The sequence below is a fragment of the Sapajus apella genome, unplaced genomic scaffold (genome assembly GCF_009761245.1).
Source record: "Sapajus apella isolate SASKATOON/1434 unplaced genomic scaffold, GSC_monkey_1.0 scaffold1, whole genome shotgun sequence".
Classification (NCBI taxonomy): Eukaryota; Metazoa; Chordata; class Mammalia; order Primates; family Cebidae; genus Sapajus; species Sapajus apella.
Window position 1 is genome coordinate 90,365,940 of NW_022436941.1, and position 25,452 is coordinate 90,391,391.

The 25,452-nt window shown below is 45.2% G+C and overlaps 1 protein-coding gene across 1 annotated transcript in view; it reads right to left on the minus strand.

Annotated features, from left to right (window-relative positions):
- Positions 1 to 23,921, minus strand: part of NIM1K (NIM1 serine/threonine protein kinase) — a 76,769-nt gene extending 52,848 nt beyond the window's left edge. Inside the window, exon 1 of the mRNA XM_032281459.1 lies at positions 23,735 to 23,921. The gene's annotated coding sequence lies outside the window, so the exon portion shown is untranslated. The remainder of the gene's footprint in view (positions 1 to 23,734) is intronic.
- Positions 23,922 to 25,452: the final 1,531 nt, after the last annotated feature.

Consider the following 25,452-nt stretch of genomic DNA (forward strand, 5'->3'; position numbering starts at 1 on the left):
CAGTGAATCAAGATCGTGCCACTGTGCTCTAGCTTAGGTGACAATGAATGAGACTCCATCTCAAAAAAGAAAGAAGAAAGAAAGAAAAAGAAAGAAAGAGAGAAAGGAAGGAAGGAAGGAAGGAAGGAAGGAAGGAAGGAAGGAAGGAAGGAAAAAGAAAGAAAGAAAGAAAGAAAGAAAGAAAGAAAGAAAGAAAGAAAAAGAAAGAAAGAAAGAAAGAAATGGAGATTTTTTTCAAAGTTTTGAATCCAGAAATAGGATGACTTAGGAAGAAATGATATCAAGCACCAAATAAGTGGTTGAAATGATGACATAGTTACCAATTGCCTATAGAATACACCCTCTGGCAGAAATGGATGCTCAAACATTGATGACAAACAGTAAATGGCATATATGGGAGCTCGTACCCTACTCTGCACCTGGACAAACATGGAGGGGAAGCTGAAGCTATAATTGAGAATATATCTGGTACACATTCTAAATTTGCTTTTGTTTGTTTGTCTGGAAGTTAGGGCTTTGAGGATCTTGAAACAGTGCAATGAACACTAGACCCAAGTGCTTGGTAAGAATGTGTTTCCCAACAGAGTCCTTGGTGCTCTAGAACACAGGAGCAATTCCAGTGACATGTTTCGTTGCTGCCTAGGGCCTTGTTTCCAGACGGGTAGAGCTGGTGTCTCTATCAGGCTGCATCCTCTCCTTTTGTCACTGAGCCACAGTCCCAGAATGACTGAGGGGACTGGGTTATCTTTGAACACAGGAGCCACTAAAAGGAGGAGGACTACAGATGGGAGAAAGGAATGAGGGAGCCCTACTGCACTCTCCTATCCTGACCCAGTGTTGCTTCTCAGAGCCTACGACAAGGGTGCTGAAACCATGGTATGTTACAGGCTGACTCTGATCCTGAGCATTTTAAAGACTGTGGAGGGATTTATTTTGGTCCTCACATGAGGATATTTAAAAATCCCTATTGGAGCCTGCACTAAGCTCAAAGGATAGACCGCCTCTGCAACAGGAACAGGTTGGGACCATTCCTGTCTGAAAGGAGGCCTCTGCCATATGTTGGGAAGATAAGGAACAGAAACCCAGAAATGATATGTGATCTGTTGGCCAAGCAGGAAATCTAGGTGCCATCCCTGGCCTCTACCATCCCCTTACCCAATACTGTTGATCCTCCCACTTCCATACCACCCAATCTTTTTACATTTCCATCCTGGGATTCCACAGTAGGTAGAGATGCACATGCTTTAAGGCACCAGCAGACCAGCGGCATCTAAGAGGCGGGGAATAAAAGTCTTAAAATACTTTTGTATTCAATATATGTATTTCTCAATGCATCTAGGTAATCATTCTAAGAAAAATACAAATTTCGGTTTTGTTAGTCTTATATGATTGGTTTTGCTTGAATTTTGAGTTGTATGTGTGGCTTGATGAAGGGTGATGGCCACTAAGGGTCTTAATCTCATCCTGTGCCTAAGTGGCTGAAAGAACCTTGTAGCAGGCTTCCCTACTTCCCATCTAGTCCAGTTCAATTTTATTCTCCAGGAAACCACTTTGTGTGATTATTCCAAAAGGCAGATTTTACCATAGTACTGCCCTGCTTACAGGATAGAATTAGAGTTCCACTGCATGGTCTGGAAAGCATTCAAGATCTAGTTCATGGCTTTATTTCTAGCCTCATTTCTCATCTCCCCTGTTCCCACCTGCCCCCCTGCATATACCCTATATTTGAGATATTTCCGAATACTTGAGATCTCAGAAACATCCTGTTTGGGCTTAGCAGCCAATATTCCAAAATATGGTACACTGACATGCTGAACTGAAGAAACTGCAAGCTCTCACTGACATTCCCCCTAGTCCCCAAGGTCGTTCCCAAAGACCTTGGTGGATGTGGATCTTAGACAGACAACTTTGGGAAAGCTGAAGTTCCTATCTGCCTAAGATCCAGACTAAGGAGATTAATAGGAGAAAAGGCATTGAAATTTGTTTAATGTGTATAGAAGGAGCCTTCTGAATGAAGACCCAAATACCCAGTGAGTTACAGAAACTTATCTACCATCACACCTTCATGTTACAGAAAGAATGGGAACTTCTTTGGGATCTTCTTTGGGAACTTCTCCTGGATCCACCAAGGAGAACAATTGTTTTTTCTTCCCCCACTACAAGACTAAGAATGCAACCCACACCTGAACAGACCAGACCCTTTCACTGTCAAAGATACCTATTTACAAGTTAATCTCTATTCCCTATTGGTTCATTGCCCCTCCAGAGAATTCCTTTGTTCCCCTCCCATAATCTCTTTGCCAGGATCAAAGTCCCCATTCATTCATTCATTCATTCATTCTTTCTTTTCTTTCTGTTTTTTTTTTTTTTTTTGAGAAATGTTCTTGCTCTATCAGTCCAGAGTACAGTGGCACAGTTGTCTCACTGCAACATTTGCCTCCTGGGTTCAAGCAATTCTCCTGCCTCAGTCTCCTGAGTACCTGGGATTACAGGTGCCCAACATCATGCCCAGAGCTAATTTTTGTATTTTTTGTAGAGACAGGGTTTCACCATGTTAGCCAGGCTGGCCTCGAACTCCCAACCTCAAGTGATCTATCTGCCTTGGCCTCCGAAAGTGCTGGGATTACAGGGATGAGCCACCGCACCCAGCTCCAAGTTCCCATTCTTTCTGTAACATGAAGGTGTGATGGTAGATAAGTTTCTGTAACTCACTGGGTATTTGGGTCTTCATTCAGAAGGCTCCTTCTATATACATTAAACAAATTTGAATGCCTTTTCTCCTATTAATCTCCTTCATGTTAAGAAGGGAGGCCCAGGCATTTGGGATTCCCTCCCCCTCTGTCATCCACTGTGCATCTCAATAGGAGAGAGAGCAGGCCAGCTGGTGCCTCCTGAATCTCCTTCCTGAAAACAACACGCTAGGCACTATTTTTACTTAAAACAAGATCAAACCGGAAACTTTTTGACATGTGAGTCCTAAAACTGTAAACCGGAATCCTTTCATATGTGATTCCTGAAACTGTAAACAGAAAACTTTTCACATGTGAGTTCTAAAACCGTAAACCAGAACCCTTTCATATGTGATTCCTGAAATTGTAAACAGAGACCTTTTCACATGTGAGTCCTAAAGCTATGAACGTAAGATTCTTCCACGTGTAACATCTAAAGTATAAGCCTATATAAAGGCTGAGCCTCCCTTTGTTAGAGGAGCTTGGCTGTTAGGCACATATGCCACCAAGCCCCCAGCTGACATAAATTCCTTCCTCTGGTATTTGGTGTCCAAGAGATCCTTTCTCGCAGCCGCTCCCGCTACTTTTTTGGTGTTTTGGCCGGGAAGCGAGTCTCGGATAGCAGACCGCGGGAAAAAGTCTCTTAGGTGGTTTGCCTAGACCTGTGGAGCATCCCTGCGGAGGGACTCCTGCTCACTGGGGTGATGCATCCTGAGAGCATTCCCAGGCAGGTATTTTCCCAGTGGAAAAGCCTCGCCAGAGCGGAGCAAGGAGGCCCTGCAGTGCAGATCCACCCAGTGGCTGAACACCGAGGAGTAACGAACATTTGGGGAAGTCTGGACACTGAATTTGGTAATATTGACCCCGGGAAAGTAGCCCACCCCATTTTGGGTGGAAGCGTGGCCTGATCGCCCACGGGTGCCAGATGGGCACGTTGGAAGGTAGCTCTCTGTAACCTTGGAAGATTTTGCTTATGGTTTTGAACTGGAAGGAGAGCAATCGGATGTATGTCTGTGTTTGGATGTCTGTCTGTGTCGTCAAACAATTTGTATGAGAAGATTGAACCCGGGAAAGTAGCCCACCCCATTTTGGATGGAAGCGTGGCCTGATCACCCACGGGTGCCAGATCGGCACGTTGGAAGGTAGCTCTCTCTGTAACCTTGGAAGCTTTTGCTTATGGTTTTGAATTGGAGGGAGAGCAATTGGCAATTTCTAAGAGAAGATTGAACCCAGGAAAGTAGCCCACCCCATTTTGGGTGAAAGCGTGGCCTGATCACCCACGGGTGCCAGATCGGCACGTTGGAAGGTAGCTCTCTCTGTAACCTTAGAAGATTTTGCTTATGATTTTGAATTGGAAGGAGAGCAATTGAATGTATGTCTGTGTGTATAGATGTGTCTGACCGGACTCATCAGTCATACAAGGTATCAGGCCCATTAGGAAGGGCCTCATGCGTCAAGCAATTTGTAAGAATTAGAGACAGACACAGAAGGCTTGAGTGAAGCCTCTGGGCATTGCAAAAGGATTGAAGTGAATGTAAATCAGAGAGTGCTCCGTGCTGCGTCTTGCTAGCTGGAATGGGAACTGCTGAGTGAACTAACACTCTCCTAACTGTGGAAATTGTTTCTTTGAAGTGTTTATATGGGTCATTTCCATAGCCATTCCACCCCTTTAGAAACCATGCTGAAAAATTTCAAGAAGGGATTTACTGGGAATTATAAAGTAGCTATGACACCAGAGAAATTAAGTGTTTTATGTAGGAAAAATTGGCCAGCACTTAGGGTAGGTTGGCCCCCAGAGGGGACCCTAGACCGGTCCCTTGTCTCCAAAGTATGGCATGAGGTTTATATGCGGTGAGCTAGAACGCCTTGATCAATTTCCATACATAGATTCGTGGTTGCAGTTAGTGTTAAACCCTCCGAAGTGGCTAAGAGAGCAGGCAGTGACTGTTTTAGTAGCCAAGGGATAGACTGCTAGAATCCACCATCCCCCTCGCCGCCAAGAAATACGGAATCTCAAGGTCTGGGCAGATTCAGTGGCAGAGACAAGTCCCAAGGTTTTGGTAGACCCAGCGGCAGAAGAGCTTTTGTCAAAAATGCCTCCTCCTCCCCCTCAAGGACTCCCTGCCCCTGGGCCGGAGGCCTCGGCATCCCCACCAGAGCTGCGCACCCCTAAAATCCTCCAGAGCAGACAAAAGAGGATGTGGAAAAACTCCGCTCATTGCTGCTCACTTCCCAGAGGGAATTCATCCTCTGGCAGCTCGTCTTCTACCCAAGGCCAGGGTGCAGATGCCTTTGAGAGAGCAGAGGTACACGGGAGTGGACGAGGACGGACACATGGTAGAAAGGCGTGTTTTCACGTACGTGCGTTTCACCTCGGCTGATCTTATCAATTGAAAACAACCCGTCTTACACCGAGAAATCCCAAGCTCTCACTGATCTACTGCAAACTATTATTCAGACTCATAAACCCACTTGGGCCAATTGCCATCAGCTGCTTATGCATCTTTTTTAACACAGATGAAAGGCGGAGAATACTCCAAGCCACTTGTAACTGGCTGGAGAAGCATGTTCCTGCAGATTACCAGAACCCCCAAGAGTATGGAAAAAGGGGGGTTCCTGAAAACCCTCACAGTCTGCCCACCCGGGCCTGCAATGTGATCAGTGTGCATTCTGTTGAGAAGTAGGACGCTGAAAGAAAAATGTCCACAGTTAACTGAGGAACAGGATGATCCTAAGCAGGAGGATGCAAATGAGCATGAAGGGGCTCAGTTCAATCTAATGGAAGGGCCACTGGACTAAAAGAGAGAGGGGCTGGACTCATATGCCACCAAAGAGCCCATGGTCTGGATGACAGCCCTGTAACCCCCCATCGAAAGGAACAAGGCCAGTGTAGTTAAATCTATTAAGGTATTAAGAGAACAGACTTTCTTGTACTTAATGAATTGCCCTGCCCCCCTTCTCCAGCAAAACCTGTTGTGCAAATCGAGGGCCACTATCCCATTCAACAAAAGAGGCTACCTGCCGCTAAAACTGCCTCAGTCGGGGGTCATCCAGGTTCTCACTGTCCCTTGGGAAGGAGGGTGGAGACTTCCTAGCCAGAGGCAGAGAACTCATATTATCGCCCAGGCCAATGCAGGGCTTGCGTGGCTTTGCACCCAACTTATACACGCAGTTGGGATTATTGCCAGCAGCGGATAGTTGGTTCACTTAATTGGACTTAAAGAATATCTCCTTAGCATTGGATTGGCCTTGGAGGGTCAAAAACTATTTGCATTTCAATGGGAGAAACCCAGAAGCAGGTGTAACCACTCAGTGCACCTGAACCCAGCTTCCCAGGGGCTCAGAAACTCTCTCATCATCGTTGGGGAGACATCAGCCTGTGACCACGCCCCAGAAGCTTCTTGCTTGCATGCTGCCTCTGTATGCTGATAACCTTCTATTGGGACACCCCACGGCAATCAGGTGCACAAACAAATGCCTTACTTCAGCACCTGGAGGACTGTGGGTATAAAGTGTCTAAAAGGAAAGCCCTGATTTGCCAAAAAGCAAATGCAGTATATGAGGTTCGCCATCTGGAAGGGGGAACGCAGCCTAGAAGCAGAGAGGAAGCAAGCCGCTTGCAAAGTCAAAAAGCAGGTGAGAGAGCTCCTGAGAGCGGTGGGTTTTGTAAATTGTGGATTTCCAAGCTTCACAGTACTAGCCAAACCCCTCTATGATGTGACAAAGTGGGGAGACAAGGAGCCCTTTGAATGGGGATCCCAGCAGCGTTAAGGCCTATCAGGAACTGAAAATGAAACTAATGTCAGCTCCAGCTTTGGGGCTGCCTAATTTAACAAAGCCCTTCACATTATATGTGGCAGAAAGAGAAAAAGTGGAAGTTGGGGTCCTAGTCCAAACAGTAGAATCTTGGCCCAGGCCTGTAGCTTACCTCTCCAAGCAGCTGAATGAAGTTTCCAAAGGATGCCCCCCCCCATGCTTAAGGGCCCTGGCAGCAACTGTTCTGCTGGCACAAGAAGCAGATAAGCTAACTCTGGGACAGAACCTAAATATCAAGGCACCTCATGCAGTAGTGACTCTAATGAAGACCAGAGGGCACCACTGGTTATCAGATGTTAGGCTGAAAAAATACCAGGACCTGCTATGTGAAAATCCCTGCATCACCATTGAAGTCTGCAACAACTTGAACCCCAATGTCAGAAGGTCTCATTGAACACAACTGTGTTGAAGTCCTGGGCACAGTCTATTCCAGCAGGCCTGATCTTCGGGATCAGCCATGGAAGATAGTAGACTGGGAGTTGTATGTGGATGGGAGCAGCTTTGTCAATCCACGAGGGGACAGATGTGCAGGCTACACCGTGGTAACTCTGGACACTGTAATCGAGGCCAAATCCCTGCCTCAGGGCACCTCGGCTCAGAAGGCTGAACTCATTGCTTTAACTCGAGACTTAGAGCTGAGTAAAGATAAGGTTGTAAACATTTACACTGACTCTCGATATGCCTTCTTGACTCTCCAAGTACATGGAGCACTGTACAAAGAGAGAGGCCTGTTAACTTCAGGGGGAAAAGAAACGTATCAACATGAGATTTTGCAATTGCCAGAAGCAGTCTGGATGCCCCAAAAGGTAGCGGTCATGCATTGCCGAGGACATCAGTGGGCCCACATCTCTGAGGCCCTGGGAAATTCCTGAGCTGATTCAGCTACTGCCCCCTACTAAACAGCAGTTACAGCCCCACGGATTCCCCAGATCCCTGATCTAATACCTACTTACTCTAAGGAGGTAAGAGGCTTTCTCCAGACAGAAGGGGGCAACTGATTAAAGAAGGATGGATCCAACTGCCAGGTGGAAGAATAGCAGTACCACAGCTGCTGGGGGCCGCAGTTGTACAAGCCTTACATGAGGCCACTTATTTAGGTCAAGAGTCACTAGAAAAGATGCTGGGCCGGTACTTTTACATCTTACACTTATCAGCCTTGACCAAAACCGTGGCACAGCGATGCATTACATGTCGGCAACACAACACGAGGCAGGGTCCAACTATTATTCTCCCTGGCATTCAATCTCATGGAGCAGCTCCGTTTGAAGATCTCCAGGTAGACTTTACTGAAATGTCCAAGTGTGGGGGACATAAGTATTTGTTTGCACATACTCTGGGTGGGACTGAAAGGGCCCATGAGGTAATCCGTGTGCTTCTTTGAGATCTCATCCCAAGGTTTGGACTGCCACTACACACCAGATCAGACAACAGACCAGCATTTGTGGCAGATTTAGTCCAGAAAACAGCAACCGCCTTGGGTATCATCTGGAAACTGCACGCTGCCTACTGACCTCAGAGTTCCAGAAAAGTGGAAAAATGAATCGGACCATCAAAAACAGCTTAGGAAAAGTGTGTCAGGAAACAAGATGAAAGTGGGTGCAGGCACTTCCCTTGGTGTTATTCAAAATTAGAGGCACCCCCTTTAGGACGAACAGGATATTCCCCTGTGAAGTCTTATACCACAGGCCCCCTCCCCTACTCTGGGCACTCCCGGGAACTCCTCGGCAGTGGGGAGAGATTGAGTTAGGATGCTAGTTACTAGCCCTAGGGAGAATTGCTTAGGATACTTCAACCTGAGTAAATAACAAATGTCCTGTAAGCCTTTTTCTCCCCAGCTCACCCTTTCTCACTAGGTAATCATGTGTGGATAAAGGACGGGAGTACAGCCCCTCTAAAGCCACAATGGAAAGGACCTCAGACCTGATCCTGACCAATCCCACAGCTGTGAAGGTAGAGGGAATCCCAGCCTGAATCCACCACAGCCATGTGAAACCAGCAGCTGCTGAGACTTGGAGAGCCATACCAAACACAGGTAACAACTGCAGAATCACCTTAAAAAGGACAACAAGCTCTGCTCCAGCCACATCCCGGAAGCTGGCTGGTCCACGCACAGCTGAAGCATGAGGAAATTCATCGTGGGACTTGCTGTTCTTAATATTTGGACTTGTACAGTAGGGACATTAACTGATTTTGAAAAATGCTCTCAATTTGTCCACCAGGTTACAAAGGTAGGGCGAAATGTCACTGCCATTCTTTTGTTTTACAGTTGTTATGAGTGTACAGGGACACAAAAAGGAACATATCTGTACAATGGTACTCAGTATAAGATATGTAGACCAGGGGATGGACAGCCTGATGTATGTTACAACCCATCAGAGCCCCCTATACATACGACTTTTGAAATTAGACTCCTGACAGGGCGATGGAATAGCCCTACTAAATTAATTGCCAGGACAGAAGAGAGAGAAAGCCCAAAACAAGTCACTCTAAGGTTTGACACCTGTGCAGCCATCAATGCCTATCCTTCCGGTGTGGGCGGCTGTGGTTCCCTCAGGTGGGAACAAAGTTATGCAACAGAGCATAAATACCTCTGCCAGAAAACCTACTGGTGCTATGACTGCACCTACTGGTCCTGTGTCACCTGGGCTACTTGGAAAAATAATAAAAATGATCCTGTTCACCTTATGAAAGGGAGAGGCACCACTTCAAGATGTAATGTCCCCTGTATCTCAGGACATTGTAACCCAGTAGAATTAATAACCACGAACGCCCAAGACCCCAAATGGGAAAAAGGGGAGAGTGTAGTGCTAGGAATTAATGGAAAAGGATGTGACCCTGAAGTTAGTACCCAAATTCGGGGAAAAATCCAGAAACTCTCAGCCCGGCCAGTATACCAACACTTTTATGATATATTAGATGAACTGATACCAGAGCTTCCAGAAAAAAGACGAAGAACTTGTTCCTCCAACTGGCTGAAAATGTGGCCCATTGCTTTAATGTCACTTCTTGCTATGTATGTGGAGGAATAACAATGGGTGACAGGTGGCCATGGGAATCCCGTGAGTTATTACCTTCTGACCCTGTCCTGGACCTGACCTCTGTTCAAAGGGTTCAAACCAACAGTTTCTGGGTTTTAAACGTCTCAATTATTGGGCGATACTGTTTGGCCAGAGAGGGAGCAGGCTTCACTATTCCAGTAGGGAAGCTTAGCTGCTTAGGGCAGCAATTGTATAATGGAATCATGGGCACAGTAACCTGGTGGAGCTCAAATTATACAGAAAAGAACCCCCTCCTAAAATTTCCAAAATTACAGGATGGTTGGGATCATCCTGAGTACTGGAGAGATTGGACAGCCCTGCCTGGGTTATACTGGATATGTGGACGTAGGGCATACATACAACTGCCTAACAGGTGGACAGGTAGCTGTGTCATAGGTATCATTAAGCCCTCTTTCCTCCCTATTATCTGTTAAGACAGGTGGGCTGTTAATGCATTCAGTCTACTCTGCTAGAGCGAAAAAGAAATCTAAAGATAGGAGAATGGACAGATAAGTGGCCACCGGAGAGAACTATTAAGTATTATGGGCTGGCCACATGGGCAGAGGATGGCTCATGGGAATACCAGACCCCTATTTACATGGTCAACCAGATCATCCGGTTGCAGGCTATTTTGAAAATACTCGCTAATGAAACTGGCAAAGCTCTGTCCCTTTTATCCCAACAACAACAACAACAACAACAACAACAAAACTCAAATGAGAAATGTGATTTGCCAGAACCGGCTGGCCCTAGATTATTTGCTAGCGGCCAAAGGAGGAATCTGTGGAAAATTCAATCTAACCAACTGCTGTCTGCACGTAGATGACCAGGGGCAAGCAGTGGAAGGTATTGTGTGAGACATGACCAAACTGGCACACGTACCTGTACAGGTATGGCATGGATTTAACCCTGAGTCCTTATTTAAAAGTTGGTTCTTATCCTTGGGAGGATTAAAAACACTCATCATAAGTGTTATAATAATAATAGGTGTTTGTTTGTTGCTTCCTTGTCTACTCCCCCTGTTTCTTCAGATGATTAGGAGATTCATCACTGCTGTAGTTAGCCAAAAATGACATCACAAGTATATTATATGAAACATTATCAGTCAGTTTCTTCAGAAAATCTGGAAAGTGAAAATGAAAGTGAGACCTCTCACTGATATTATAAAATGGTGAGGGTCTCAACGGGGGGCATGAGGAGGGAGACCCAGGCATTTGGGATTCCCTCCCCCTCTGTCATCCACTGTGCATCTCAATAGGAGAGAGAGCAGGCCAGCTGGCGCCTCCTGAATCTCCTTCCTGAAAACAACAGCCTAGGCCTTGGGAAAATGCTCCAGAAGGCACTATTTTTACTTAAAACAAGATCAAACCAGAAACCTTTTCACATGTGACTCCTAAAACTGTAAACCGGAACCCTTTCATATGTGATTCCTGAAACTGTAAACAGATACCTTTTCACATGTGAGTCCTAAAACTGTAAACCGGAATCCTTTCATATGTAATTCCTGAAACTGTAAACTAAAACCTTTTCACATGTGAGTCCTAAAACTATGAACCTAAGATTCTTCCATGTGTAACATCTAAAGTATAAGCCTATATAAAGGCTGAACCTTGCTTTGTTAGAGGAGCTTGGCTGTTAGGCACCTATGCCACCAAGCCCCCAGCTGACATAAATTCCTTCCTCTTGTATTCGGTGTCTGAGAGATCCTTTCCCGCGGCCGCTCCTGCTACAATGTCAGTGACTTTTCAGTGAACCTGCAGAGGGTGAGGGAACTTTCCCCTTGGCTCCGCTACAATCCCATGCAGTTTCATGCTTCCATGTCTCTGGACATGACATTCCCCCTGCACACAATGTTTTCTTCAACTCATTCCCCACTGAACCTCCAAATTTCTGTCCCTCTGTGAAGTCTTTGACTCCCTCCACTCCATGGTGTTGGTGCTCCCAGAGTATTTTGTGCTGATAATTGACTCTCTGTGGCATAAGTTTTTATGTGCACATCTCTCTTCACTGAGGGCAGGGATGATGTTTTCTGCAACTCTACCTCTAAACAGTGCCTGGCACCTCATAGATACTCAATACACGTTTATGGATCGATAAATAAATAAATAAATAAAAACTGGTTTTACTTTGTTGCTAAGCAGAAAATTTATTTTAAATTCTTGTTTTACAAGAGATTAATTTTTTCATTCCTTTTCTTATCGCAACCATCTAATGGTTGAAATTCTACCTATTATTCAAATTCAACTTAAATTTTCCATTCCCCTCCCCTCCCCTCCCCTCCCCTCCCCTCCGCTCTCCTCCCTTCACCTCCTCTCCTCTCCTGGCCTCTTCTCTTTCTGATATCCTAAGCAGAATTCAGCTCTTCCTCTGGTATTTACAACACCTTCAAATCCTGTCTGGTGATTCAGTTACCGTCTATATACATGTCCTTCCCATCATAATGTGCATTTCTGTGGGGCAGGTCCTCGATCTTATTCATTTTCGATTCTGGGCACCCAGGAAGAGTGTGTAACCACTGGCTGAATTGACTTGAATTGTTCAGATGCTTTTGAAGGTAGCATGAGGCCGGGTGCGGTGACTTACACCTGTAATAATCCTAACACTTTGGGAGGCCAAGGTGGATGGATCACTTGATGTCAAGAGTTCGAGACCAGCCTGCCTAACATAGTAAAACCCCATCTCTACTAAAAATACAAAAATTAGCTTGGTGTGGTAGCACCGATAATCCTAGCTACACCGGAGGCTATGGTGGGAGGATCACATGAACCCGGGAGGCAAAGGTTGCAGTGAGCTGACATCATGCCACTGCACTCCAGCCTGGGCGACAGAGCGAGACTCTGTCTCAAAAAACAAAAGAAAGAAAATAAAATAATAATAAATAAAGTAAGCATGGATAACCAGAAGATACAGAAATAGATGCTTCTCTCATAAACATCTTTTTATGGCTGGAAAAAAAGAAAAACCACAAACAACTGTTCTGTGAAGAAAAGGAAAAGACAAAAATGTAAATGCAACCAAACGAAAAAGGCAAAACCCTTTCCAGTGTTTTCTCCTGAAACGCAGGCAGGTTTGTTCAGTGTGCCTCTAAACCAGAGCACCTCTCTAGCTGGAACATTTCTGAAACCTTGTGGGTTTGATGAGATGCCCCATTGTGTTTGTACAACACTCTTAAGCTTCCAGTGACGCATACCTCAAATGCGGGTAGACATTCCTAAGGCTATTGAGTTGGAGGCAACACAGTGTTTACAAACCAGCATTTGCTCCAGCCCAAATACAATAAAAGCAACCTGATTATGGTTTTCCCTTGGAAGGCTGCTGAGGTTAAAATGATCACACCAACAGTCAGAGGCTCCATTTTCCCTCTGTTTTTATTTTTAGGGTGTGATGTGTTAGTAGCCTCCAGCAGAATTTACTTTATTTTAAAGCATGAGACATAATTCCTGTTCTATTTTCAAGACCTTCTTTGCACTTCTGAAATTCTCCAAGTAGTTCTGGAAATGTGCACACCCATGCATTTGCCTTTGCCTGAGTTCCTGCTCCTTGCCTTCTTCATGTTTACGCTTCCTCAGGGGAGCCAAAACCAACACTAACTACCAGTGAATTAAATCTCACCTCTAGGACACTAAAAGGTCAGTGTTTACCCGGGATTCCAACCATCTGTAGTCCCTTCCCCCAAAAGATCAAAGACTTGCAGTTAAATATCCAGCCTCGAAGGGAAGTTCTGAGATTTGCTTCAATTATACAATTTATTCCTAAATTTTATATCCCCTATTGTCAGGTCTCCATATGCAAGCCTGGAGCCTGAAAGTCTGAAGTTCTGCTTGCCTCGGCTGAAGTCTCCCACCCCCTGCCTGCATTTGACATTGTCCCTAATCGCCCAGGGGAGCTTCCCTGGACAAGCCCCTCACCCAACCCTGCCACCTTAACTGTTCTTAAATACCTCTCACCCAACCCCACCACTGTAACTGAACTTGCTTTGCAAAACCCCCTCCCCCCAAAAAACTACCCAAACTTATAAAACCAACTCCTATCCCACTGCCCTTTGCTAATGCCCTTATCAGCCGTAGCCCACCTACACCCAGGTGAATAAATAGCCAAGTTGCTCACACAAAGCCTGTTTGGAAGGTCTCTTCATTCAAAGCGCGCTTTTTTTTAACACCTATCATAAAATGTCCTTTCATGCCATGTGGCTTTCTATACCCAATTTTTCCTAACTGGAACACACTTGCTCTTATCTTATTCAGCCTTCAAGACCCTTCTATTTTACTTTCTTGGATTTTCTTTTTTTCTCCTCCAATCTTTTTTTTTTTTTGAGACAGGGTCTCACTCTGTCACGCATGCTGGAGTACAGCGGCACAATCATGGCTCACTACAGCCTCAATCCCTGGGCTCAAGCAATCCTCCCTTAGCCTTCCAAGTAGCTGGGACTACAGGAATGCACCACCCATCTCAGCTGATTTGTTTTTTAATCTTAGTAGAGACAAGGTCTCAATATGTTGCACAGGCTGGTCTTGAACTCCTGGGCCTCCCAAGTACTGGGACTACAGACATTGACCCACCTGGCCAGGTGGTATTTTCTCTTCTCTACTTACCTAGAGTTAATTGTGCCATCTCAGTATTTCCACTGAACTCTGCTCACCCTTTGAACTGACAGAATATAAGTTTGTATTCTCATTATGTTTAGCCTCTCTAAGACGGACCTTCTGCTGCTTACTTATCTTCATATCTTCAATATTCCCTAGCATGTAGTGCAACCTAGGATATGGTCGGCACCAAATAAATATTAATAGCAAACACAAGCAAACAAGTAAAACATAATTTACGAATGGTGATATAATGTAAACCACAAAGTAATAGCTCCTTTTGAAGGACATTTGAAAGTAGACATTGTTTAAATGTTTATTTTTTGTGGAAATAGAGTCTTGCTATGTTACCCAGGCTGGTCGTAACTCCTGGGCTCAAGTGATCCCCCCACCTTGGCCTCACAAACAAGCATGAGCCACCACACCCAGCTGGAAGTAGCCATTCTTTTAGTTGGTGTTAAGAGTAGTGTTGCTAGCATTTTATTCAATACAACAGGAAAAGTATACTGAAAGCTCCTTTTTTAAGCACTTACTATATACCAGACATTGTGCTGCATCCACATATGTGACTAATTTAACCACCACAACAAACTCTGTAAGATAGATATTAAAATTCTCACTGCCTTGATGAGATTACTAAAGAGGATAAGGTATTTGTCCAAACTCAGAGAGCTAGTGAGTGACAAGGCCAGTCTGGGGTCCAGGTTCACCCCATTCCACTTGCTGCCTCCCTCTGATGTGCAGCGGAACATAACACCACGAAATGGGGCACTGCCACGAAGTCCAGCATAAGCCTGGGATGGCATGAGTCAGTGGTAGTAGCAAGAGCAGGCAACAGAATTAAAGGAAGATTCTTTGACATGCCTTGTTTTTTATTTTGTTTTGTTTTTTGTGTTTTTTTTTTTTTGAGGCAGGGTCTCCTTGTGTCACCCAGGCTTGAGTGCAGTGGTACAATCACAGCTCACTGCAGCCTCAACCTCCCGGTCTCCAGAGAGCCTCCCACCTCAGTCTCCCAAGTAGCTGGGACTACAGGCGAGTACCACCTCACCCTGCTAATTTTTGTATATTTGGTTTTGCCATGTTGCCCAGGTTGGTCTTAAACTCCTGGGCTCAAGTGATCCACCAGCCTCAACCTCCCAAAGTGCTGGGATTACAGGCGTGAGCCACCACACTCAGCTGCACCTTACTTTTTTTTTTTTGAGATGGAGTCTCTCGCTGTTGCCCAGGCTGGAGTGCAGTGGCACCATCTTGGCTTATCCTGGATTCGAGCGGTTCTCCTTCCTCAGCCTCCTGAGTTGCTGGGATTACAGGTGCCCACCACCATGCCCAACTAATTTTTTTGAATTTTTTAGTAGAGAGGGGGTTTCACCAAGTTAGCCAGGCTGGTCTTGAATTCCTGACCTCAGGTGATCAACCCACCTCGGCCTCCCAAAGTGCTGGGATTACAGGCTTGAGCCACGGTGCCCAGCCTGTGCCTTGTTTTTTGAATTAACCATTGGAACTATCGAACTGGGTGTGGTGGCTCATGCCTGTAATCCCAGAATTTAGGGAAGCCGAGATGGGGAAATCACTTGAGATCAGGAATTCAAGACCAGCCTGGCCAACATGTTGAAACCCTGTCTCTACTAAAAATACAAAAATTGGCCCAGCATGGTGGTGCATGCCTGTAATCCTACTTGGGAGGCTGAGGCAGGAGAATCACTTGAACCCTCTGGGAGGCAGAAGTTGTAGTGAATTGAGATTGAACAATTGCACTCCAGCCTGGGCCGCAGAGTGAGGCTCTGTCTCAAAAAACAAAAGCCATTGGAACTATCAATGATATTAAATACATAAATGACATATACATATTTTTTGAGATGGAGTTTTGTTCTTGTCACCCAGGCTGGAGTGCAGTGGCAGGATCTCAGCTCACTGCAACCTCTGCCTCCCAGGTTCAAGAGATTCTCCTGCTTCAGTCTACCGAGTAGCTGGGATTACAGGCGCCTGCCATTATGCCCAGCTAATTTATGTGTTTTTAGTAGAGATGGGGTTTCACCATGTTGGTCTCAAACTCCTGACCTCAGGTGATCCGCCCATCTCAGTGCTGAGATTACAGGTGTGAGCCACCACCCCTGGCCTACATCACTCTTTATTCTCAACTTTGAAATTGACTTGTTATCCCCATTGTAAGTACCCAAATTGACCTGATGGAACTCTATATAATCCTATGCGACTGGATTGCAACCTATACAGCTAAAGTCCAAAATGGTTCATGATTAGTATCATTATTGTTAAATGAGTCCAAATATCTCAATAAGCTACAAATACATAAAAACACATAACAATACTTGGTTTATATTTTGTGTGTGTGCGTGTGTGTGTGTGTGTGTGTGTGTGTGTGTATACACCGTAGAAGAAACAAGCCCTATCTTAAGTTAGAACCACAATTCTGGTCATCTTGAAAGAGAACACCTGTGGAAAGTTAAGCTCAAGGGATGGAGACCATCCTGGCCAACATGGTGAAACCCCATCTTTACTAAAAATACAAATATTAGCACATTAGCCAGGTGTGGTGGTGCGTGCCTATAGTCCCAGATTCTCAGGAGGCTGAGGCAGGATAATCACTTGAACCTGGAAGGTGGAGATTGCAGTGAGCGGAGATAGTGCCGCTGTACTCCAGCCTGGTCAACAGAATGACACTCCATCTCAGAAATAAGTATGACCAAGTAGAATTTCTTCCAAGGATGTGGCTTAATAATAGAAGGAAGGTGGCCGGATGCGGTGGCTCACACCTGTAATCCCAGCACTTTGGGAGACCAAGGTGGGTGGATCACAAGGTCAGGAGTTCAAGACCAGCCTGGCCATGATCATGAAACCCCATCTCTACCCAAAATACAAAAATTAGCTGGGTGTGGTGGCAGGTGCCTGTAATCCAAGTTACTTGGGAGGCTGAGGCAGGGAATTGCTTAAACCCAGGTGGATGTTGCAGTGAGCCAAGATTGCACCACTGCACTCCAGCCTGGATGACAGAACAAGACTCCGTCTCAAAAAAAAAAAAAAAAAAAAAATAGAAGGAAAGTGTGTTAGTTTAATTCAATATATGAATTGTTTAAAGGATAAAAACAAAAGGTCATCTGAGTAGATGCAAAAAAGATTCAATAAAATGGTATACTTCTTATTAATAAAAATATTAGCAAACTAGGTATAGAAGGGAACTTGTTCAACCCAGTTAAGGCTGTCTGTCAAAACCTATATAGCAAATGCCTTTTTATTTATTTATTCATTCATTTAATTAAAAAAAATATTGACAAGGTCTCACTCTGTCCCCCAAGTTGGAGTGCGTTAGCACAATCATAGCTCATTGTAACTTCAAACTCCTGGGCTCAAGCAATCCTCCTGCCTCAGCCAAGTAGCTAGAACTCCAGGTATGCATCACCTCGCCTTGCTAATTTTTTTTTAAATTTTTTAGAGATGGGGTCTTGCTGTGTTGCCCAGGCTGGCTTTGAACTCCTGAGTTCAACCAGTCCTCCCATCTCAGTCTCTCTCAGTGCTGGCATTATAGGTGGAAGCTACCATGACTGACTGCAAACACCTTTTAAAATAGTGAAATATTGGCTAGGCACAGTGACTCACACCTATAAGCCCAGCACTTTGGGAGGCCAAGGCAGGAAGATGGCTTGAAGCCAGGAGTTTGAGGCTGCAGTGAGCTATGATCATGACATTGAACTCTAGCTTGGATAACAGAGCAAGATTCCATCTGAAACAAAACAAAAATCCCCCAAAATAAATTGTGCAAAATTAAATACCTTCTTTATAAAGTCAGGAAGAAATCTAGAATGCCTGCTAACACTGCTTCTATTCAACATTTATTGGAGCCTCTAGCCAATCAAAGAAGACAAGAACTAAATATTGAAAGTAAATAAATAATATTGTTCTTATTTTCAGACTAAGATTTTGAACATAGGAAACACAGGAGATTTGTAAACTGCTCATAAACTACTACAACTAATCAGTGAGTTCAACAAGTACTGCTGGAGACCAGATTAATGTGCAAATTCCATAACACTTGTCTTCACTAATAAAAATCTGGTAATAAGAAAATGTAGTACTAAAACATGTCCCATTTACATAAGTAGCAATAATATTCATAAAGTATCTAAGAATAAATAAGGCTGGGAACAGTGGCTCATGCCTATAGTCCCAGCAGTTTTGGAGACCAAGGTGAACAGATCACTTGAGCCCAAGAGTTTGAGACCAGCCTGTGCAAGATGACGAAACCCCATTTCTATTATTAAAAAAAAGTTATCAAAGGAAATTTTTTAAAAGAAACTAAGACATAAATAGACACAATTATGAAAGCTTACTAAGGAACATCAATGAAAATCTGATGACTGGAAAAACACAGCATGTTTAATAATCATAAAGATATAAACTCTCCCCTAAATAAATGTAATTAACATCAATTAAAATCTCAACTGCTAGGCTGGGCACAGAGGCTCCTGCCTGTAATCCCAACACTCTGGGAAGCAGAGGCAGGAGGACTGCTTGGCTCAAAGAGTTAGAGACCAGCCTGGGCAACATAAAGCAACTCCATTCCTACAAATAATATAAAAAATTAGCCAGGCATAGTGGCATGTGCTTGTTGTCCCAGGTACTAGGGAGGCTGAGATAGTAGGATCACCTGAACCTGGGAAGTAGAGGCTGCAGTGGGCCATGAATGTGCCACTGCTCTCCAGCCTGGGCAACAGAGTATGGCCCTGTCTCAAAAACTAACTAAATAACTAACTAAATAAATAAAATCTCAACTGCTTCTTTTTTTGCATGTAGATATGCTTTTTTTTTTTTTTTTTTTTGAGACAGTCTTGCTTTGTCACCCAGGCTGGAGTGCAGTGGTGTGTTCTTGGCTCACTGCAACCTCCGCTTCCTGAGTTCAAGCGATTCTCCTGCCTCAGCTTCCCAAGTAGCTGGGATTACAGGCATCTGCCACCATGCCCGGCTAACTTTTTGTATTTGTAGTAGAGATGGGGTTTCACCATGTTGTCCAGGCTGGTCTCAAACTCTTGACCTCAGGCGATCCACCTGCCTCGGCCTTCCAAACTGCTGGGGTTACAAGTGTGAGCCACCGCACCTGGCCATGTGTGGATATGCTTAAGATGGTATATTTAGTCTTGTGTTCTATAACACATACGTATAGACGGATCTGCTTCAATTTCAAGCTGTAGATTGGTACACCTGCTCTCATCTCTAAACCTTGGGACTGCAAATATTTTCATACCTTCTACAAGAAGTATGAGCAAAACTGTCACACATGAGTCATTCAGAACAGCCACAGAAGGCTAATTTTTTTTTTTTTTTTTTTTTTTTTGAGACAGAGTTTCACTCTTGTTGCCCAGGCTAGAGTGCAATGGCGCAATCTTGGCTCACTGCAACCTCCACCTCCTGGATTCAAGGGATTCTCCTGCCTTAGCCTCCCAAGTAGCTGGGATTACAGGCATGCATCACCAAGCCTGGCTAATTTTGTATTTTTAGTAGAGACAGGGTTTCTCCATGTTGGTCAGGCTGGTCTCAAACTCCTGACCTCAGGTGATCTGCATGCCTTGGGCTCCCAAAGAGCTGAGATTACAGGTGTGAGCCTCTGTGACCAGCCAAAGGAGGGATTTTTTATGGAAAGTTGAGACTAGATCTGGTAATGTCACATAGTTCAATAAAGAAACACCATAGATTAATATACTGTATGACTATTGTTAAAAGAAAAACCTTGGCCAAATTAAGTTTAACTGAGTTTAACTGAGCAAATAATTATTCATGAATTGGGCAGCCTCCCAAGCCAGAGTAGGCTCAGAGACTCTAGTGCGGACACATGGTGGAAGAAGATTTATGGACAGAAAAAGAAAAGTGATGCACAGAAAATGAAAGTGAGGTACAGAAACAGCCAGATTTGTCACAGCTCAGCGTTTGCCTTATTTGAACATGGTTTGATTTTTGTCTCGATTTTCCAAGTGGTTAGCTGAAATCACTTTTTTTTTTTTTCTTTTGAGTCAGAGTCTTGTCTGTCTCCCATGATGGAACATAGTGGCATAATCACAGCTCACTGCAGGCTTGAACCGCCCAGGCTCAAGTGATCCTGCTACCTCAGCCTACCCAGTAGCTGGAGCTATAGGCATGTACCACCACACTCAGCTAATTTAAAAAAAAATTTTTTTTTTTTTTTTGAGACGGAGTTTCACTCTTGTTACCCAGGCTGGAGTGCAATGGCGCGATCTCGGCTCACCGCAACCTCCACATCCTGGGTTCAGGCAATTCTCCTGCCTCAGCCTCCTGAGTAGCTGGGACTACAGGCACGCGCCACCATGCCCAGCTAATTTTTTGTAGTTTTAGTAGAGACGGGGTTTCACCATGTTGACCAGGATGGTCTTGATCTCTTGACCTCGTGATCCACCCGCCTCGGCCTCCCAAAGTGCTGGGATTACAGGCTTGAGCCACCGCGCCCGGCCTTAAAATTTTTTTAAAGAGACTGAGTCTCACATAGAGACAGAGTCTCACTATGTTGCCCAGGTTGGTCTCGAACTCTGGAGCTCAAGCAGTCCTTCTGCCTCAGCCTCCCAAAGTATTAGGTAACCAGGCCTGAGCAATAGCGCCAAGCCATCACTTGGCTTTTGAACACAACTTGTCCATCTGTAAAACTGGCTACTATTCCTCAGGATGCTGTATAATAATGGCTAAGCTAACCTTGAAGTTCTTGAGAGAAAGTAATTTAAGAACCATGTTGTGGTTAATTCAAGTTGTAGACTACTATCTTCATAAGCAATTTGAATATTTTCTTCTTCTCCTGAAAATTAAAACTTCAATTCTAGAGACCTTTTTCTAGAATGACAATAAGAAATGACAAAATACAGAATGAAACCAAGTTTATGAACAGTTTGTTCTTTCAGCAAGTAAAAGAAAATCAACCATGAATTAAAGTTCTTGAAACCCTAGAGACATACAGTGATTGGATTCAAAGAATAAAGTTGGATTTAAGGTTATATTTTAATTTTTATGTTTCTCAAAATGGAACTATAAATGAGACTAAAAACATTAACCTACTAAGACAAAAATCTTTGCTTTTCTTTTTTTTTTTTTTTAATATATAATAAGTCTGGCAAGCGCATGTAGTCCCGGCTCCTCAGGAGGCTGAGGCGGGAAGATCCCTTACTCCCAGGAGTTTGAGATATGCCTGGGCAACATAGTGAGACCCAGTCTCTGAAAACAAAAGGAAAGGAAAACAAAACTGTAAGTGCAAGGGCTTCAAACTGTCCAATGCTATCAATGTTAGAATTCGAAGCTCAGAAATTGTGGATATGTAATGAATTACGATTCTTTAACGAAACCAACATTTGCTGATAAAAGTATTTGAAATGGTACCACTACTTGCCCCAAATTAAGCCTTCTCAACTAAAAATCTAGGGTTGAACCAAGAATATAAAGGGCTGTATGACCTAACGGTAGTTTTTTACTGGGGAATTTAGATTTCATATAAACCTGTCTTTATTTTAAACGTAGGTAGAAAAAAAGCACACACCTCAAACCAAATAGCCAATCCATATTTTTTCCTAACACAGAAGGAGGCTTCTCTGGAGATTTTTCCAGGCTTACCACTTAACAGTGGTCCAGCCAAAAATAAACCCATGAGGGTTTACTAGGCAAATTCAATCCCACACCAAACACCAGTCCATGGGGAGTTGGACTCAGCTTTTTCCCCACTAGCCTCTCCCAAGACCCCCACCCACATTCCCCATATCCTAATTAGGAAGCTAATTAGGATTTCAAATTTAAATGCTAAATGGAGAGGGCCATCTGGGCTCAGGCCAGGATTCCTGGAACATCTAACACCCTCCTCTGTCCTCTGTTCGTGCAGTGAGCTGTGGGAAGAGAGCTGGGCGGCATGACTATTTGGGGCCATTTAACGTGCTGGAGGGCAGTGTTTACTCTCATTTGTCTGAGAAGGAGACTGTGTTGCACAGACTGCAAACTCTGAAAATATAAAATAAAAAAACAACAGCATGCCTTGGATTTTAGTACTTTAAGGGAATAAGTAAGTACATTTTCGTAAACTCAATTTTACCATAGTGACACGAGGGTACATGAGAAAGTTCTCTCAAGAACAGTTCCTGGTTCTAGCCAGTTTCTTAATAGTGTAGGGCGACTTCTTCAGTAACCATGACAACCAGAATTAGAAGTCCTGTTGCAACACTAACAGAAACCATCTTTTGAAGTGGTTCTGTAAATCACATTGAATACTGATGATGCCGGCCTGTGTGATACATATTTTTCAAACATTAAAAAAATCTTATTGCCATAAACAAATATTCACCTTAGATTCCTATTTGAAATCTTGACTTGGAATCCATTTTTTTGGTCTGGTTTTGTTTTCCTTTTGGATTCCGCGGCCTCGATTGCAAACGCGATTTGTGTAATTTCCAAACTTGTCTGAACTGCACGGGTGAGAGCTTAGAATGTGATTCATTCGCTCTTATTTTGAAAAGGGATGAGGAATGGGGTGGGGGAGGGTGGGTAGACAGAGAGCCCTCTTGTCTACTATACTCAGGACGAAAACAGGGGAGGGAAGGGGGAAAGAGAGAGACAGAAAGGGAGAAAGGGGGGAGGGGGAGAAAAGATGGGGAGAGGAGGAGGAAAGGAGGGAGGGAGAACAGGGAAAGGGAGGGAAGGAGGGGGGGAAAACGGAAAGGAAAAAAGTGCCGATAGCAGAATCTTCGCTGCCCTTATTAGAGATAAAAGCACCTTTATTGCCTTGACCTCTCCATCTGCCCAGATGTGTCAGGCACGCAGAAGCTGGTAGGAATCGATATTTTAAAGACCCAGTTGCGATCTCTTCCTGGCCGTATCAAGAAGTCCTGGAGCTTCTAATATTCCTGGAGGGATATCCAGGAAGAAGAAAAGAGGCTCTCCCTGCTTTCATGGGGTCTTCCAAAAGAAGCACTTTTCGGTGGGGAGAGTCGCGGCGTGGGGTGCAATGTGCCGTTTTGTCCCCTGGGCCACCGGCGTTAGATGTCAGTTCCCTCCATCGCCAGCACCGGCCGGCGCGCGTGGGAAGGTCACGCAGGTCCTCTACCCTTGTAACAAGCTATCTAGATTTGGGCTGGTGTCTTGGGGCTTTGATCCAGCGCACCCGCTGTGTGCACCATGAGGCGCTAAGCTGCCCTCTTTGGCTCACATGTGGACGTGCACGCAGACAGGAGTGTCCACACCATACAGGGACACGGGTGCACACACGCGCACACATAGACACGGGCGCCGCACATAACACGGGCACACGCGCGCGATCACGCCCTCGCCCTGGCTCTAAAGCCCTCGCCTCTAGAGCGGATCGGCCTGAGCCGGTGGCAGGAGGGGGGTGTGGGAAGCGCCCCAGAAAGCAACTAACCTTCTCCTGACCCCACTTCGCAGGCACCCCGCGGCAGGACTCCCTTTCTGCTTTGGGTCGCGGGGAGGAGAGTCGCCTCCTCTCCAGCCACCCAGGTCTGCAGCCTAGCAGAGGAAGGGTGGCGGGGTGGGGTGCTGGCGGCAAGCCGCGCGGCCCCTCGCTTACCTTCGAGTAGAGGCCAGCTCTCGGGCTTTGCTGCGCGGCGCCGGGCCAGGCGAACGCAGCGGTTTCCGCTGGAGCAGGCGCGGTCGGTGAGTGGATGTCCCGAGGTGAGGGCACCCCTGTCGCGCCTGAGGCTTCCAGAGCTGTCAGGGGCGGCGGACCTGACCGACAGCGGCCCAGGGCAAACCCCGCCCTCCGGCTTGGCTTTGGCCCCTGCTCCGCAGCGGGGACGGAGACGCCCTGCAACGTTTCCCGAAGGACCAATCCGGAGCAGGGGGCTGGCCCGGGGAAGGAGGGACAGGAGGCCGGTAGTGCACTCGGACGCCGGCCTGGACCTCGTAGGTTGGTTTTCTATGGCAGCCAGGAGGGAGGGGCGAGAGAGAGGGGACGCAAGGCGCAGGGACACCCAGTGCAGTGGCTCCGGGAGACGGGTGGGCCTGACGCAAAGAGGACCCCTTCTAGAGCCTGGATGGGAGCGGCCAAACGGCAAAAGCGGACTGACACAGCTCGCCCCAACGTACGCCTCGTGCTGAGCCGTTCCAGCGCTCCAGCAAGGGTTTCCATGTCCTTGGAAGTCTGTGACCCAGTAATCCTCCCAACAGAAAAGGAGTTTCCAGGAAACCACGGTCACAGCTCCTCTGGGTGAGTAGAGCAGGGTTTAGGTTCTGCAGAAAGAAGTGCTCATGCCTGGATTCCTGGCATACATCAGGTTCTTTTGGTGCCACTTTGTCAGTGGCTCCCTAATCTCCTACTACGGAGATACTCTTAGCTATGATCCTCAGATGCTAAAGCTTATTTTTCTAGTGTACACACTAGAAATGCCGTCACTAGATTGAATGCAGAGTTGGAAATGGGAGTCAGAAAATACTAAAACATAAAGGTTATTTACTGAAGTTCAAGCCCTTCCTTTTACAGAGGGAAGAAAAAAAAAAACCGAGTTCAGAGGAGTCAGTTAACTTGGCAAGGGTCACACCGCTGATTAATGGCAGAGCCAGGACTAGACACCCTAAGGCATAGTTTTGTGAGCTTTTTTTCTGCTTCCTCCAGCTGTCCATCCTGTATTGATTGCCAGAGCAATACTTACAAGAGCAAAAGTGTTGCGTAGCAAAATAACCCATGTATAAAGTTCTTTTACGGTAGAAATTAGGGAACTCCAAAATTCCTTTTTTGCTATTTGCCAGGCATTGTAATAAACACTTTTACAAAGAGTAACTGATTAAATCCTCACAATAATCTATGAGTTAGGTACTGTTACTGTCATCCTTGTTTTGATAGATGAAGAAACTGAAGCCCAGAAAGGTTATAGGATTTGCTCAAGGTCACACAGCTGTCGAATGCTGGCTCTGGGACTCTAACCCAGTTCGTTTGACTTCAGAGTTGGTGTTCTTTATTACTATTCTCTCTGCCGCCTGTTTGTGTGATGATTAAAGGGATCAGGAACAGGAAGGGCAAGAAATAAAAACCTTGGACAGCTCCATGCACTGACTGTTGAGACTGGAAAGAAAATTGAAAGAACCTGAAACAGTTGCTCTCTTGGCTTCTGAGAGTGGCCATCTACTTATGTAGAACAAGGGTTCTCTTGAGAAAATTTGTTTTTAAAGAGACATCCCCCTCCTCAGAACACAAGAGGGCTTTGTTTTGTTTTGTTTTTTTAAAGAGTAATCTTTAAAATAGTACATGCCATTAGTCTATTTTCTTTCTAAAGCAATAAAATGCAGGGT